This window comes from Canis lupus, chromosome 4 (assembly GCF_003254725.2).
Source record: "Canis lupus dingo isolate Sandy chromosome 4, ASM325472v2, whole genome shotgun sequence".
Lineage (NCBI taxonomy): Eukaryota > Metazoa > Chordata > Mammalia > Carnivora > Canidae > Canis > Canis lupus.
Genome location: NC_064246.1, coordinates 31,256,795 through 31,275,701, shown reverse-complemented (window position 1 = coordinate 31,275,701; position 18,907 = coordinate 31,256,795). Strand labels below are relative to the sequence as shown.

General features: G+C 41.5%; 1 protein-coding gene across 7 annotated transcripts in view; it reads right to left on the bottom strand.

Moving 5' to 3' along the window:
- The window catches only part of NRG3 (neuregulin 3), a 1,039,823-nt gene that overhangs the window by 657,196 nt on the left and 363,720 nt on the right, over positions 1–18,907 (bottom strand). The window lies entirely within an intron of this gene.

The following is an 18,907-nucleotide window of genomic DNA, read 5'->3' as shown; positions in this document are numbered from 1 at the left end:
TCTCCTCAAGAAGCCTGATGTGTGACTTGATCCCAGGACCCCAGGATCATGACCAGAGCCAAAAGCAGATGCTCAACCACTGAGCCACCCAGGTGCCCTGCATATTTGCTTTCAAAGAATAATAGAACCAGATGGGACACTGAAAAATCAACTGGTATACTCAGCCTCCCATTGTCTGGCAGGCGATGTTCAGATATTTCCTGAATCTTGATAATGGAGACAACCAAAAATGTCCAGACACATTGTGATGAGATATGAGTGAGATAAAGCAGAAGTTTTCCAACCGAGTCAGTTAAAAGCTTTAAAAGAGAACAAATCACCAATCTTCAAAAAACATCATGATACTCTAGATGGAGCCAGAGAAAAGATTCCATGGAGAGAACCAGAGTGCAAAGTAAGAAAACTACCCGAAGCTAGAGAAGGGTAGCCGAGACTAGTGTAAGAGCAAAGCACAGGGTGTGGAACTGGACAGGATGTGCTCTCCAAAGAGTTCCCATCCTCGTTATGTGCACTGGACACAGGTATGTTCTGTGGTATCTGATCAAATGAGTAATAAATGGAAATTGCACCCAAGTTTTGACGGAAAGATCAAATAGGCTTATGAGGTGCTTACCATGGCTTATCAACCACAATAACAATTAAAATAAACCCACCTAAGTAATTTAGAATCGTGGTTTTTAATATTTTTACTAATTACCTAGTTAGACTTATTTGAGTTCTCTAACAGTGCCAGGGCTTTATACTAGCATATTCCATAGAAAGTGTCTCTAAAGAAACGATAGAAATGGAATGTTTCTTAATTTTAAATCAGTCTTTTTTTTTTTTTTTTGCAACCTGTACTTTCTACATCATCGTCATACTCTTGTCCCTAGTGAAAGAACCAAACACAAATGTATAATAGCCATTTTTATTCGTTTTTGTTCCTAGATGAAGTGCTTAAAACTAAAATGTTAAAAAGAAAGACATCAATAAAAGCTAACAATAATTCTGACAGCTAATTCTTCCCTTAAAATAGGAATTCAGACTTGAAATGAAGGTTGTGGATTTTGCTGTAGTTCACTCAATCTTCCAGCCAGCCTTGAACTTTGAGTGAAAGAAGCTTCAATGATATGAAGAGACTTTTCTAGACACTCCTCCACCTTATTTTGCTACACTAAAATTTCTGCATACAGAATCACAGACAGTTTGTCAGTGTTCTCTTTCTATGACTCTCACAGGTTATTTTCTATTCATTGACAACGTTTCAGAAATGATTTTTTTTATTTCAAAATTAACATGAAATGTGTGAGAAATTAATTCTTTCTCCTCTTCAATCCCCTCTGAAATCACAGTCACTGTGGGAGGTGACAAAGCCACACAATCACAAATTGGGTGTTTTGGTTTGCAAGGAAGTTGCGATAATCTTTATAGCCTTATTCTTCTGAATATAACTTACAATTAAGTTCTTTTTACCTTAATCATAGGGTTTTGAAAGTGAGTGATATTGGTGGGGAGTGAGGAAAGAGTGCTTCAGGGTTAGTCTAGCTCACTTTTATCATCAACAAGTTTTCTTCTTTGCAGTGTTACAGGAATCAGAGGAAGACATTATTTTCAAAGGAAAGAACAACATGTGGTATGTCTTGCTCTGCCTAGGATTTTTATGAACTCCGTTCCTTCTAGTTGTATTACCTCTTATTTTAAGTGTTTTTCTTAATCATGATTATGCTTTCAGAGTTCACCTAGTGAATTTATACAAAAAAAGAGTATTTTTGAAAATGAAACTACATATTATCAACATATTAAGAAAAATATTAAAATGGGTTTACATGTGCTATACATATGTTAGAGATTTCAAAGCTTGTTCATTATACTGTTTGATGTATTTTCTTCAACTGAATGCAACTTCAAAGGGCCCATTAAAGTTCTTTGATTTGGGTGCCTGGGTGGTTCAGCAGTTGAGCGTCTGCCTTCAGCTCTGGTCGTGACCCCAGGGTCCTGGGATTGAGTCCCGCATTGGGATTCCTGCAGGGAGCTTGCTTCTTCCTCTGCCTGTGTCTCTGCCTCTCTCTCTCTGTGTCTCTCATGAATAAATAAATAAAATATTTTTAAAAAAGCTCCATGGTTTACAATTAATAAAAATAAATCACATTCACCTTAAATTTTAAAAATATATTTTTAAAACCTTTTAAGGCACATAAAATAATTTAACTATTAAAAATAATAAATAATTTAACTAGGTTGTTTGAAGGAAAGCAGAAGGTGTGACTAAAAACATCCTTCCTGTACTTTTCTGGCCCTATATCTGCAGAGTTGATATTAATATCTAATCTATACAACAATTTTTCCAGTGCAGGGTCAATGTCCTAGAATATGATGAAGCAACCAAACAGAGGGCAATAAATGTTTGTAGATGGAGAGTCAGAAAAGGTCAACTACAGATATAATAATTTAGACCAGTGAAGGGTAATAAATAATTTGCACAAAAATACATACATATATAGTAAATGTAATGAAGGAGGGAATACTGCCCAGAGTTGAATACACATGTTTGAAATGAAAAGAAATTTCAGAGTCTATGAAAGAAATTCAGAGACAACCCCGACTTAAAAGTCGGGGGGCAAAAAGCAGAGAGGCAATGGTGAAATCATTAGACTCCTCAAGCAGATGACCAGTGCAGAGTATACCATTTCCCCTGAGCACATACACTGACTTGTCACCTTAAACGGGCTGATACTTCTAAGGTCACAGCAGACCTCCCAAACAAAAAGCAAGGTAATCCCAAAACAGCAGAGGCAATTTATCAAAAATTTTATGCTAATTTCTTCCCAAGTCTATAAAAGACAGAAATGTAAAGAGGACATAGTATAGCTGTGAAGGAGAAAAATTCATAATTAATGTGTCAGATCACAGCCACATTGAAAATGCTTGTCAGAATAAGGGAAACAAAAAAAAAAAAAGAATAAGGGAAACATATGAAGAGATACATTAAAAGCCAACTCAAAGGTTTTTGGATTCAGGAACAAAAAATATAAGCAGGTAAACCCTCTTTTATTCATTGATTTGTAATCTGAATCCAGAAGACAGATACATCTCAAGTGATAACCTACTACTCCCTCAACATATTTAACCATGAAATTCCCTATACGGCTAGCTTTACCAGCATTCCGTGTTTACTTAAAACTAAAATCTCTTTTTCTCACTACCATTTTGATACTATTACAGCGGCCTTCTGTTGCATCACATACAAGCCAAACTCCTTATACCATCTACAACATCCACCATAACTACCCTGACGGGCTCTCCAGCATCTTATCATTCTTTTCCAAGTACTTGGCATCCACCACTGGGCCCTTCTTTTCTTTCCTTATTTAAGTTGAATCATTTGTTTTGCCCTCTGCTTGAAAGGCTTGGATTCCGTGTTTTTTGTTTTTTGTTTTGCCTGGCTCGTTATCATCATTTGAGTTTCAGTGCAAATGTGGCCATAGCATTCCATACAATTCAAAAAATAATTCCTCATACCACACCATGATCACCTCCACTCTACTACTTTTTCTTCATTGACAATCCCAACATTTAAAATTACAGCATAGTTTGCTCACTTGATGATCTAACTTCCATTTCCAAAAGACAACCTCCACAAGAAAATTGGCCTATTCTCTTCTGCACACTCTAGTAGCTCTAGTGTCTAGAACTTATTTTGGTCCCAGAAAACACCCCAAATATTTCTCAAATGAATAAATGACTATTACCAAAGAACACATTTCAAGGCATTTAGTGTTTTCAGGAAGGGAATAAGATAACCTGAAACACCTAACCTGTGTGAATCTAATAAAATAGATGTTGTTAGAAAGGTATTAAGTGCTAAATAACATGCACACTATACATCTCTTACATTCGATGCAGTAAATATAATAGAAGTACCAAGGCTCCGTGTTCACAGCATCAGTTCATGCTAGTTGGCGGAGAGCAACAGGAAGTCAGCAGTGTTGCTTACAGGACTCCAATCCATTAGAATGAGTTAGTTAGTAGCTGTGATGCTATGTAACATTTAGCCAAGGGGTCATTTCATCATCTTACAGGTTTATAAGTAACAGCAAGGGCAGAGGTAAGGGATAATAAGCAAAGGAGTTTTGATAGTTTTAAAGGGGTTTTCTTAATTTTTATTCCATGCAATATTTATAAGAACAGCTACCATTTCTTTAGCCAAATACTATAAAAAGTCTCCTATTATATAGGTTTCCTTTAATTTTGACAACAGCCCTGAGAGGTAACATTGTGGTCCCTGTTTTTAAGAGAATAAAGTTGAAGCTCAGGGAGGTTAAGTAAGCTACCCAAATTACACAGCTAGTGGGTGGTGGTGTTGGGATTCAAGCATCACTCGTATACCTAGCAGGTATGAAACCAGGAGTCCTCACACTGAAGGTCTTCATGAATAGATGTCCCCAAGGACCCTGTGTTTTCCTTCTTCTGGGAGAATCACCTTGGTCTTTCTATCTGGTCAATTAGGCCTCAAAATCTAAGAACTTACCCCTAAACTTGCAGTCACCACTACAGATTAGTATATTTCCCCCAATCCAGACATGACTTTGTCAAGGCCAAGTTATGACGGCTTCTCTTCATTCCTCCTCTAATTTTCTGCCTGTTAATATCAATCTTGGAATAAGGCATGGCTTTCACCTTGGAACGAAGGGAACACTAGCTATCAAAGTTAGAATAAAACTAAAATCGATAACTCAGGGTGTGTCTATGTATTTGTGAGTTTACCACAATGCACTGAACATCTATAGTGTAAAATGTACTACATGGCCCATGAGAGAATACTTGATACAAATCCTTCCATGTGGGGTGCCTGGGTGGCTCAGCGGTTTGGTGCCTGCCTTTGGCCCAGTGCATGATCCTGGAGTCCCAGGATCAAGTCCCACATCAAACTCCCTGCATGGAGCCTGCTTCTCCCTCTGCCTATGTCTCTGCTTCTCTCTGGGTGTGTCTCTCACAAATAAATAAATAAAATCTTTAAAATTAAAAAAAAAAAAAATCCTTCCATGTGCTCAACTTGGATCTATGGATGTATCGCTCACTCTTCATAACATTATTTCCTACCCAACCCAACAGATCTTGGTCTCAGAATCCTTGTAATCTCCCTAAGAAGCTATCATCAATCAGTCAGCATTGTCACAAGGAATGAAACTAATTTGCTATACCTTTGGATGAGGAAATGAAAGTTAACCAGGCTTTGAAGAATGAATTAGTTTCTGTTTTGTGGTAATGAGAGAAAGCATATATCAGATGGAATGGGTATTATAGAAGAAATCACAGAATCAGGAAAGCAAGGAAATGTGTTTAGAAAAAACAGACTTTGTGTCATCAATGTTGTGTATGGAGTAGCAAGAGGGAAAAGGTGAACGGTGCACGTGTCACAGAGGGTCCTAAACGTCCTGTAATGTGTCAAGAGTTTGCTTTCTGGGCAAGACAGGGGCCTATTTATAATGGTTTCTTGAGAGAATGAGGCAGGGTTTGACAACAGAATGAAGTTTGTTGGAGAAAGAGAAACTGTAACTTCCAGTTAAATGGCAATGATTAGAATCAGGTGAATGACAATATGATTATGTGCCTGACCCCAGCCCTGGCAAGTTGACGCATTCCCAAGCCGCAACTGCCAGGACCTGGGCAGAGATCAGTCACAGGGAGTAAGGAAAATAGGAGATAAATAAAAGTTGTACAGTTCTGGCTAACAATGTTTAAGAAGAGTGTGCCAAACACTCGTGCGGGCACTCACATTAACTCATTTAGTTTTCACAAAAATTCTATGAAGTAGGTTAGGTCAGACATTTCTATAAAATGTCTCAATTTTATAGAATAGGCAGGTGGAAGCATGGAGACTTCAGGTAAACTCCAAGACTCATGCATTAAATGTGAGTAAGAGAGGACTGAAGCCTAACTCGGTCTGGCTGCAGGTCTAGGCACCAAACTGATAGCTTGGGCCAGCAGTAGCAGCACCCAGGATCCTGTCAGAAATGGAAATTCTGGGTCCCCACCCCAGGCCTGCTGAATCAGAAGCCCCCAAGAGTGGCTCAAGCAATGCATGCTTTCACATAGGTGGTTTTGATCTCATTGAGGTTTGAGAAGCACTGCACTAAGACACTGTATTTTTTTCCTTTTTCTGCCCATTTTATTGAAGTATGATCGACACATAGCACTGTGTAAATGTTAAGGTGTACAACACACTAATTTGATATAAACTGCAAAGTGGCTGCCACCATCGAACACTATGTATATGTTACAGCAGGCCGAATATGAGATGCGACACCTGCATGATGAAGAGGCTGGATAGGCCTTAAAGACTTGAAAGGAGAAATTGTTCGGAGAAGCGGTGAGCTTAGTAACATCCCCTTCAAGTCTGGGACAAAGAGGGCTTTCCGGTTAAAGATGATCAGTGAGTAGTGGGTGAGAAACACAAGGCCAGATCTTGAGAGAGCCTGATACTAGATATGAGAGTGAGCTGTGTGTCCACCCAGTGCAGTAGCTGAAATCTTGAGCGTGGGTGAACTCTCCAACATCTTGCCCAGAAAAGCTCCAAGGGCAGAACATTAGGGTTGTTTTCACTTATGGAAATACAATAGAAAGAATATCCAGGACTGGAACAATGGAGCCATGAGGAAGCATCAGCTGTCACCACGTACACTGAGACTCTGTTGGCCCTTAGATCATCACCTCTTATTGGAGGCTACAGTGAAACTGGGAAATTAAGGGAGAAGAGAATGTCTAGAAAGAGTTGATCCAACAGTGACTAGCATCAGAGGAAAACTAAGAAAGGATCACTGAACTTGTAAATTTGCTCGCCGAATTTCTTAGAGAAAATAGTATCAGAAATGAAGAGGGAGAGAACATTTTAAAGGGCTGTCATGAAAGTGCATGAAAGGAAGTGGTAAGTGGCAAATATAGACAATGTTTTTGAGAAGTTTGGCAGTGGAGGGAAAGAATTAATAGGGAGTGGTGACAGCAGGGCAAAGGAAGATGGGCCAAATCCACAAATAGGCTGCCAGTTGTACAGCTCCAGGGATGCCATTCACAAATGGAGTATCCTACAGTGTCTCCCACGAGAATGGCCTCGGTCCTATTCCTCAGAGAAGGCTGTGATTATAGATTTGTCATCCCTCATCCAACCTCTCATCCCACCACCCAAGAAAAACACTGAAATCAGTCCTTGCTTCTGGTAATCCACTCTCCTGTTAGACAGGAAGGAAAAGAGAAGATGATGGAGTACCTCAGCTCTCGACGGTCTTTTGGTCAGTGGTTCTACAATGAGAAAGGGTCACGTACCTAGTAAGAGATGAAGTTGACTCAATCTTGCCATATTATGTTATATTAATTCAGTGACAGTAGAACCTTTTTTTTTTTTTTAAATAGACAACCAGAATCCAGAAAATGAAGCTCGACAAAAACTATAAAAGGGAGAGATGGGGGCACCTGGGTGGCTCAGCAGTTGAGTGTCTTGCCTTTGACTCGGGGTGTGATCCAGGGGTCCCAGGATCAAGTCCCACATCAGGCTCCTGCGTGGAACCTGCTTCTCCATCTGCCTATGTCTCTGCCTCTCTCTCTCTCTCTGTTCTCATGAATAAATAAATAAAATATTTTTAAAAGGGAGAGATGATAGACTTTTTTTATAGGAGATATTGTGACTTTCAAATTGGGATACCTTTTAAGGGACGATGAATACTTCACAGTGGAGGGATGCGCGGTGGGGAGGGAGTTGAGATGTCAGAGGCATACACGTCCCCTGGGTAGAAAAAAAAATTTTTCTTGATGTGGCATAAAAGGAACCAGAATACTCAGAGCAAGCACACAGGGTTCTGAGTCTGTATGTGTGTTCTACTCCAAGCAAGGATGTGAGCTAAAGATTTAGCAGCTCGAAGCCTTGGGTTTCTTGAGGCCTCAGTGTCCTGGTCTGAAAAATGAGAATGATAGTAGTACCCTTGTAAAATAGTAGTTTCTCCTATGCGTTACCCCCAAAGATCAAATGACGGTGTACTCCAGGAGGGAAAGAGGTGTGATTTCATATCCACCCCTCACTTTCTATTCTATGAGCTCAGGAAGAAAGCAGCGAGTAGTGGCAAGAATTTCTTCAAAATGCGCTCCATGAGAAGGAGCCATTAATGAACAAATAGAAAGGGGCCCACTAATATTCATGTAAGGCATCTGCCTATCACACTACACCTTTCCTCCGAAATTTGCATTTCATAATAGGACACATCCTTGCCCTTTTCCCTGAGCATACAGCCAATGTTATTAAATTCTTCAAAGAATTCTGAAGAGACAGGTGTCCCTTCAATTAGCATTGCCTCAGATGACTTTCTGCAGGAGGACGTGCGGCCCACCATGACTGTAGGGACAGAATTTGCCTTCTGTCCAGAGAGAAGGCACATCAGCCCCCAGGCCCTGCAGTGTGCAGGCCGAGTGAGGGCTTTCCATTAGGACACGACTGTCATGACCTCAGCTGGCACGGAGCTAAGCAAACTAACAGACCAGTAGGAAAGACTGAAATGCTGGGCAAATCATGATTTATTTCTGAATTGACAAGTGCCAATAATAGCCGTTCCATCTGTGAGTTTTCTCAGCCAAGAAGAATGTATCTGCAGAGGCTTAGACGCAGCAGCCAGAGCAGAAGAGCGAAGTGGCTCCCTGCATGGGGTGCTGACCTTGTAAGGACCCCCGCCCTACACGTAAGACAAGGATCTGTCCCAGATATCTCCTGGCCCCTGCAAACCTCCTCTGCTGCAGCCCTGGCCCTGGGGTGGGTCTCACCCAGGCACAAACTTTGTACAAAGATGGGATGCAACTGTGCATGTGTGCATGTCTGTGTGCACAGGTGTGCAAGGGCCACTCTGCGGAAACTCTGTCAGTGGACCAAAAAAAAAAAAAAAAGCTCAGAATTCAGGAGTTCAGCATCAGAGGCCTGCGGCAGCCAACCTGTTTACTAAACCAAAGAATTTGGACAGAATCTGAGCCTTAGAATATAGCTCTTGTCCAAAGTCACACACAAGAATCATCTCAGAAACTTGAAAATTATGGATGCCAGGGTCTCAGAGATTCTGATTTAATTATTCTGGGATGGAACTGGGCTCGTTCTGGTTGATGTTCCAGGTGATTCTCCTCTGAGGAGTGATTCTCAAAGCTAGTGTAATCACTCCTTTGATTCTAGAGCATCGGCATCATGAGTTCCAAGGTCCTAAGAGCAAATCAGGATCTCAAGCTAAGGGAAAATAGACAAACCCGGGCTCTGCTATCAACTTGGCATTCAGTGCCTTTATGGCTGCTGACAAATGAGACAACCACCTACCCAGTGCTCCTTCTCTCTCTCTCTCCCTTTGGGGACAATGCATCACTTGAGCTTACCTTCGGAAGCGCTCACCGCCTACAAAGTTCTGAAGTTGCCAGGTTCTTAACACCACTCCCTGCTTGCATCACGCAGCTGGGACTCTCTCCTCTGCTCCAGGTGGAGCAGGAAAACTGCACCGAATCCTGGATTCCTCCACCCATGTTCTTATGGGTGACTGAGACACACCGGATCAGTTTTACAAGAGGCGGCAGCTCCACTGACAGGAGAGCAAGGGCTCTGAGCTAATTAGAGTTCAGGATCTCAGTCCCGAGCCTGACAGTTTATTCAGGCTGGGCCTCCACAGTCTTCGGCACTGCTCAAATGAGTCAAACGTAGATCTGATGGGGGTCAGATGTGGGCCCACCCAACCCTGAATGCTCTGGGACCCATAGGACTCAATGGGCTCCATGTGTCCCCATGCTCCTGGAAACACGATTATTGCCTTCCGCACCCTCTAACAGTCTGCCTCACTTTTAAGAACTAAGAGACCATACCCCAGTAGGCTTATGACTCGAACATATCATCCCCTCCCGCCCCTGCAAGGAGAACACCAGTAAGCACAATTCCATAGACTCACTGTCTGCTCCAACCCTGGCAGAGAGCCCAAGCATCCTGGGTCATCTCTTCATTGGGACTCACATACATACTAGTCTTCTCAATATCCTCTCCTGGGGCTCAAGCTCCTACATCTTCTAGACTCCCCTCTGAATGTGCCCTTCCTCTCCTGGAACAGAAAATCAACGAACCCCTGGGAACTTGTCTTTGAAGCACTGTCGGACAACTGTTTCTCAGTTTGTTAACCGATACCTGCCATGTCCTTTATGTATGTATGTATTTATTTATTTAAAGATTTTTATTTATTTATTCATGAGAGACACAGAGAGAGAGAGACAGAGACACAGGCAGAGGAAGAAGCAGGCTCCATGCAAGGAGCCCGACATGGGACTCGATCCCGGGACTCCAGAATCACGCCCTGGGCCAAAGGCAGGTGCCAAATCACTGAGCCGCCTAGGGATCCTCTCCTGTATTTATTTTAATAATTCATTTCTCAGACCTCATCATCACAATCACTGTATCACTACCCAAACCACATCACAGACACTAGTCTGGTTCCCACCTGGTAGCTCAAGCTCTCCTCTACTCATACCTCCGGGGCTGCTTGACTCAGTCCCTGACATCCTAGGATCCCCAATAAATGGACCATACCACATTTACCTTGTGCACGATCTCCCGATGTTTTCATTCTTTGTTCAATTTCACTGTTCATCATTACAATACCTTATGTGGGTCCACTTCAATATCCTTGCCCCATCTCCTTCCCTTGTCAAAATCCCAAGTAGGTTCTCAACACATCTCTGTCACTTCCATCGGTGGACTTTAAGATTGAACATGATGTACATAGGGATTGACAAATGTGCTCAAGAGTCTTTGAACGTATAACCACAGTGTTCAAGTATGTTGTTAACACTGCTAGGCCAGCATTTCGCTGGTTAATCTGCTCTCACTTTCAAAGACAACTCTTTTGCAACTTTTCTTCTGTTCTCACATCTCCAGCACACCTCATTCTTGGTTAATTTGCTGAGAGAATTCCCTTAACCTCCCACGACTACCTCAAGGAGCTTAACTTCATCTGCAAAGCAACTTTCCATCCTTCCCTCCTCATCCAGTGGAAGGCTGATGCAAAATTCTTTGCACAACTTGTCTGTTCTCCTTGGCTCACTTCCCCACCGCCTCTCAGTTTTACCCATTCCAGTCAGCCTGTTACTTCACAGTTCTGGATGTCATTCTTTATCCAGTGGCCAGTGGGCACTTCCCAGTTCTCATTCTACCTGGCCTGTCGGTAGCACTTGTCATGACTGATCAATCCGTCATTGTTGAAACATCCCCCAAGGCCTCCTGGCCATCAGGACATCATCATTCCCTGATTCCTCTCATGGCGCACTGGCTGCTTCTTCAGAGGCACCACTGCTGGATCCTCTTCTTCCAGACTCCCAAAGCTGGCATTCCTCAAAGTTCAGCCCTGCTTCCTTTGCTCTTCTCCATATGCACACGCTCTGTGGGTAAACTCCTCCAGTCCCCTGGCTTTAAAAACATTGCTCCACTCACATTCAATTTTTTATCTCCAAGCCCGACTTCTCCCCTGGGTTCCAGATTTATAGATCCAACCCCTTTGGGTTGCTCGGCAGGCACCCAAAGCCCTCACATCTGGAAAAATGACTTACTCAGTTGCCCAGGGGAAAAAAAAACAAAAAAAAAACAACAAACCCTAAGTCAGCTCATACTCTTTTTGTTTTGTTTTGTTTTGTTTTGTTTTGTTTTTACTCTCTTACTCCTTACATGCAAACCATCACCATATCCTACTAATTTTAACCTTAACCAGATTTCAAATACAACCCCCACTCTGAGTCACAACAACAGTTCCTAGAGTTGGGTCACCTTTACTCAGCAGACTGTTTGGTAGTATTACCTGTATTTGGCTTGTGGATAAAATAGATCTTTAAATTTCTTAATTTTTTTTTAAGATTTCATTTATTTATTTATTTATTTATTTATTTATTTATTTATTTGAGACACAGAGAGAGAGAGGCAGAGACACAAGCAGAGGGAGAAGCAGGCTCCATGCAGGGAACCTGATGTGGGACTCGATCCCAGATCCCCAGGATCATGCCCTGAGCCAAAGGTAGACACTCAACTGCTGAGCCACCCAGGCGTCCCGATCTTACTAGAATAGATGGGCCGTATGTCATCTCTTGAGGGAGGCAAGGTAAAATTATATACCCTGGTTAGTCATGGAAGAGAGTTCTACAATTTTAGGTAAAGAGGTAAAGCCTAGAAAACAGACATGAGTATGTGTATGTATGAGTGTGTATATGTAGTGTTAGAAGGAAAGATTATAGGTTAGACTTGAGTAGTCAGACTAAAATGCTCACCAAATGTTATTTTGAACATTTTTATGGTATCAGTTCAGCAAAATTAATGCTTATAAATGCTGGGAGCATAACTGAGAAAGAAAACCATTAGATAAAGGCTATAATCTTAGCCCATTGGAAGAAAGTGATTTGGAGGATAAAAATGTTCAACACAGAACTTGAAATAAAATGTTTTAAGATGTCCAAAATCTCATTCAGAGTACACAGACTTGGAGCATTCTGGGACAAAGTCCCAAACTGGTCTTTCTTCTCCTGCCCATGGCTTTAAAGGATTCAAGCCTGAGTGTTACTCTGAGATCAACTCTATCCAGTAAGCCCATTTTCCCCTTATAATTTTTCTTCTCTTAGCCATCCCTATTTTTTCCTTCCCAACACCTCCCACTGATTTACACCCACCTCCTTTTACCACTATTGCAAAATCTTCTTAGTTGCTTTGATAAATCCCCAGACTTATCCTTCTAGAAACCATCTTATGCACTTCAGTGAGACGAATCTTGCTCCAGTGTCACTTCCATCAAAATATTCCCAACCCATGACTTGTGACTCCATATTTCTTAAAAACAAATGTAACTGCTTCTATTTGTCTTTTAGATAGAAACATTTAATAACTCTGCCGCCACCTTTCTGTAACATTAAAGTATATCCCTCATTCTTTTTCAAATGCATTCTCCATGACAAATAGCCCCTATGTCCTGGTCCTAGTTGGGAGCAGAAAGTCCAGTAGAAGTTCGAACAGCGAGGCAGCACCAAGTGAGAAGTTCACAGTGGCTCCATGTGCCTGACAAGAATCCTCCCTACCGTGTGCTCTGGGGGCAACGCTGAACCATAGGAGCAGAGCTAAGGCTGGATGTTGATGGTGACTAAATTTTGCATTAACTCAGATGTAATTAGCTTCTGAATATAGCAGCTGAGAGAGCACTGTCAGAACAAAATGAGATTAATTACATGTGGACAGAGCAAGAGCTAGAACTGGAACTCTCCAGATACCAAATGGCAGACAGAATGGTCCCTTTTTATCAGATGCAGCCATTGCTTTGGTGGGGCTGAATATTTTAATTTTCATATTTTAAGGTCTCAAATCAAAGAAGGAAATTTGGCCAAGCAGGACTCTCTTCTGTGACCCACTGGCCAATCCCTGTCTGTGATACAATCCGTACTGTGCCCTACCCACCTTTTGATAGTCAACCCAAATCTCACACGTACTTTGAAGACTCCAGTCCTCTCTGCTTACCTAGTTTTCAGAACTCCACTAGCACGTGAAGACTATACAACAACACCCAGCACCTGAACACATACTGTTTGCAGCAGTCACTTCATGCTTCCCCCAACCCTGCTGAGGTTGTTCCTGGATACACACTGCCTTTCAAAGGCCATTTGGTGAGAGAGAGAGAGAGAGAGAGAGAGAGAACTAAATGTCCTCTTTGTCACCAGTCACTGCCTTTCTAGCTCATCCTCACTCTACCCTCATAGTGGTCTTGAAACCAGAAATCTGATTCTGAGATGTTCCCACTTAAAACAATTGCTTAGAAGTTAAACGTTAAACCTCTTGGATGCCTACGGTCTTTACCCCATTTGTCTTGGCAATGTTATTTCCCAACATCTATTTCAAGCCATAACTACATTACCCACTTGAGATTTCCTGAACAGGTGAAAGAATCAGGTATCTCAGCCCTCTACTCATCCAGTGGACATGCCACTTCCAAGACTCCCTTCTTGATGCTCCAAGAAATTCATCCTAATTCTGCTTTCATAAGGCTTTGCATTTCTACCTGTTCTTGGCATTGTAAATGTTTTCCATGTGTTAATTGTCCCATTACTGTGTGTTCCACCAAAGCCAGGGCACTAGATACGAATTCCAAACTCTGGTGATTTCTCCAGATTGTTTAGTAGATACACAGACAGGGTGAATCACTGAGCCCTGGGCCCCAAGACAGCAATGTTTGGGGGAGAAAGATGAGTTAGAAAACATAGAATATGGCTAGAAAGAGACATATTTCTTTGCCACAACTATAAAAGGAACAGAAACAAGTTTATGAATCAACACTAAGTGGCACCTTCTCAGTCTTGGGAGAGTGTACATGTTGTGGGTTAAGAAAGAGAGAGTGGCCTTCCATTAATAGGAATACTTCTCTGCAGCCTGACTAGCCTCACTAGTAAAGTCAGCATTTGCATCTGTCTCTCTAGCTATCCAACTTCCATTTTATGCTGATTTGTGTATTTATTCCTTTTTGTGTGTGTTTGTCCATTACCACATTTCACAACAAATGCCTATCCTATGCTTAATAAAGAGCGAAGGCCTTAAATTTTCACAGGGGTCCTGAATTTAAGGTTACCTTTGATGCACAGACTGGGCATCAAGAGCTTCTGGGTCTTCTTAGGTTGAATAAACCAGGAATTCTTTCTGTTAATGATCCTGCCTCAACCACTGCTGATTTTTCTAACAATAGACAAGTATCTTGGCAGCACAAAGTAGGGTATAACTCCAAGAACACACAAAGGCCCTGAGATTGGGTTTTCAGTTTTATATGGAAAGTAAAATTAGGTGACAAAGAGAGTAACTGTTCTGTAAATCGGGGATTTTTGTTCATCAGCAGATGATTGCTTTGTCTGAAATTAACCCATGGTGAATATACAGGCTCCCTTCCACCCAGGGAAGCATTAGCTCCATAGACCACAGAATGGGCCTGAGCCCTGGGTGCTCCCTGAGAGATCATCACGCCCAGCATCCAGCTGTCATCTTCCATTTTTACAATTTGTTTCCTGGAGATGTCATTTTCAAGCACAATCTTCACAATTCTCATCCTCTAATCCACAGCTGCTTTAGTTTCTGATTTCCCAAGTTCCAAGTAAAAATTAAGCACACAATATTTTCAGGGTAGGAGACTAAACTGTCATTGGTGTGAACATGCCCAGCTTTAAAGCCTGGATCTATCACAAAGGACCTATGTAGCCTTGAAAAGGGTATTTCACATCTCCAAGCTCTGATTTCCTGTCTAAAACATGAAGAACAGACCACTCTTCTCTTCATTTGCTGTAACTGTAAGATGAGGCAATACTGGGATGTACGTCCAACACACAGCCCCATTGAAACAGGCACTCTATGGATCATTTTCCTCTAATGTAACGTGAAGAAAATTTCACATCATTCGGTAAAGCACTTAATTAATACCAAACAAGTAAGTTCACCATTTAACCCTGCTGCAGTGGCTTTTTGGTAATGATTTTTATTTAGTGGGCATAATGAAAAGTTCATGTGATAGATCCAGTAAGAATGCCTACTTAATTTGTGAATTCATATTTCCGATTCCTCAAATACATACTTAGCATATCACATACACAAATTCAATTTATAAGTCATATCTCTCTCAAGCTCTCACAGGAAAATAATGGATGCTAATATGAAAAATAAAATTATCAAATATAGAAATGTTGAATCCCAATTACAAGTCACATAAAAACCAGAGGACGCTTTAAAATGATAAGCCATAATTGAGCATACCTATTATCATCATCTGTTCCCTAGGAGCATTCCATTTTCCATCCATGACCAATATAATTGAGACTGTAAATAAAACTACATGAGAATCATTTCAAACTGCTGCATCTTCCTCTCATAAAGAACCTAAAGCCCTGCCACATCTGGACAACCGTGAAATACCAAAGCTGTGAAGGAGAGAGCCAGTTACTGAAGTCTGCAGTCTCTCAAAGGCTGCGTCTCTGTCCCCAGCTGGGTAAGACAGCCTTCTGATCATCCCTGAGGGATGGGCTGGTTTTCAGCCAGAGGCTGATCCCAGCTCAGAAATAGAAGGGAGTAGTCAGCAGGTTATAGGGCTGCGGTTCCAACCTGGGGGTTTACTTAACTCTAAAATGCTTGTTCTATGTGAATACTCTGCTTTTCATGAAGAAGTGTAGAAACTCCAGTGATTTGATTTTATTAGACTCCACAGAAAAATTTAGAATTCTTATTGACTTTTTTTTTTTTAATTGAAGTCTAGCTGGCACACAAGGTTACATTAGTTTCAGGTGTACAACACAGCGACCTAACAAGTCATTATGCTATGCCTGCCCCAAGTGTGGCCACCATGTGTCACCATACAACCCTATTACATCATTGTGTACAAACCTTGTACTGTACCTTTTCATCCCCGTGACCTACTCATTCTAGAATGGGAAGCCTGGACCTCCCACTCCCCTTCACCCATTTTTCCCATCCCCCTAACTTCCCTCCCCTCGGGCAAACACCAGTTTGTTCTCTGTATTTACAGGTCTGTTTCTGGTTTTTGGTTTGTTCCTTTGTTTTGCTTTGTTTTCAGATTCCACATATAAGTGAAATCATATAACATTTGTCTTTCTACGTCTGATTTATTTCACTTAATACCATCTTAATGACTTTTTTATGAATATTTATGTTTGTTAATCACTCCTAAAAAAGACTATTAAATTGTTTGAAATGGATCACTTTATTCATCAATTAACATGAATTAAAGGCCTTTTATGGACAGTATAAATGTCACTGGCACATTAATGTAGCCTGGACTCACTGCAGCTGGATTCTGGGAAGAATGAAAAGACATGTTCTCTCTTCTTCCCCACTCCCTTCTATTTTCCTCTTGCTGCAATCCTAATCTGTTAGGAAGGAAGGCAATTGCCTTTAGGCTGAATCGGTCTCTCAAACAGTACTTTTTGGCATTCAGAGTGTTTTAAAAATCAGAAAATTTCACATACAATCGAGAGTTCTAGTTCCTTTTGAGAATTTAAGACTATCTTGCAATTGGGCCCAGTGTTCAAGATAAATTCTATGTTACAGAAAATGGCATGAGGAACAGTACTGGTTATAAACCTGTCATCTACACATTGTCAAAAGAGAGAAATAGCAATTCCACGGACCATGACCTCTGATTTATCTGGCCATCGTTTGTGGAAAGTCATTTCCTAGAGAGCAGAAAAACATGCCTCTCATTGGAGATAGAGACATAATGTTCTCTGCTTCTCTTTCTCAGTAAGAATTCGGCTATTGATCCTGCTGGGATTTTGGGCCCTTCCTCTTCCATTGCTGAAAGGGTTCCAAACACATTCTCTTAACCTTACACATTCCTCTAAATCAGGAGAGTAGCCTTAGTTTGCAAAGTTTGAAAATAGGAACAGAGGAAGTTGATAGTTCCTCGGTTGATAATGCTACACAGAGGGGTATTAGAAAGAGAAATCAGAACTTTATCATCATGTTCATCTTCCAAGAAGAGGGAGAGAAGAGAGGGAGTGAGAGTGGGAAAAAGACCCTTAGAAAGAAGGAGGGCCTCAGCACCTGCAGGCATACCAGAGCCTGAGTCAGAGATCCTTGAGAATATCCAGCATGGCAACTTGAGGAGAAGGGAGTCACAGAGGGCTGTCCTGAATCCATGGAACATTTCATAGCATCTAAAGCATTCACTACAACAGAATTTCCTTGGACCTTCATAAAATTGTGGTATGGTGGGAAGGGGCAGCTCAGAGATCTTCAGTGTCCACTTACATGTTGAAAAGCAAATCTCAGGGGCACCTGAGTGGCTCAGTGATTGAGCCTCTGCCTTCGGTTCAGGGCGTGATCCTGGGGTCCCGGGATCGAGTATCGCATCGGGCTCCCTGCATGGAGCCTGCTTCTCCCTCTGCCTGTGTCCCTGCCTCTCTCTCTCTCTCTCATGAATAAATAAATATAATCTTAAAAAAAAAAAAAAAAGAGAGAGAGAGAAGCAAATCTCAGCTCAACACACACACTACCCTGGATAAGGATTACAGAAACTGGGGATCCCTGGGTGGCGCAGCGGTTTGGCGCCTGCCTTTGGCCCAGGGCGCGATCCTGGAGACCTGGGATCGAATCCCACATTGGGCTCCCAGTGCATGGAGGCTGCTTCTCCCTCTGCCTATGTCTCTGCCTCTCTATCTCTCTGTGACTATCATAAATAAAAAAAATAAAATAAAATAAAAAGATTACAGAAACTTCAGAAGTTTCAGCAATACAAAAAAAGATAACAAAACACTGATTTGGGGAAAAGACAGCGGATGCATCTGCATAGTCTTAAGACTACAAGTATGAGCACCTGGGCAGCTCAGTAGGTTAAGCACTCTTGGTTTTCACTCAGGTCGTAATCTCAAGGAGTTGTGTGTCTGCTTGAGATTCTCACTCCCCCTGACTCTCCCCCTGTGCTCAGGCTCTTCCTATCTGTTTCTCTTAAAAAAGTGAAATAACTCTTAAAAAAAAAAAAAGACTACAACAAGTATATGATGATGAAGATGAGGAGGAAGACGATGACTCAGCACAGTTTTTCAAAAAAGACTTTTTTTTTAAGTTTTAGGTTTATAGCCCTTATACTCCATATCCTGTTTCATCTCTAACAAAATTATAGTACAACTCACATTATTATGGTACATTACCCACAAATAATGAAGCAGTATTGATACATTACTAAGGACCAAAGTCCATAGTTTCTTCAGCCTTCCTTAATTTTGAACCAGTGTTGTTCTTCTGTTCCAGGATCCCACCCTTGATACAGAGGGTTGTTAATTAGTTATCATGTCTCCTTAGGTTCCATTTGGTTGTGGCAGCTTTCAAACTTTCCTTAACTTTGGTGGACTGACAGTTTTAAGG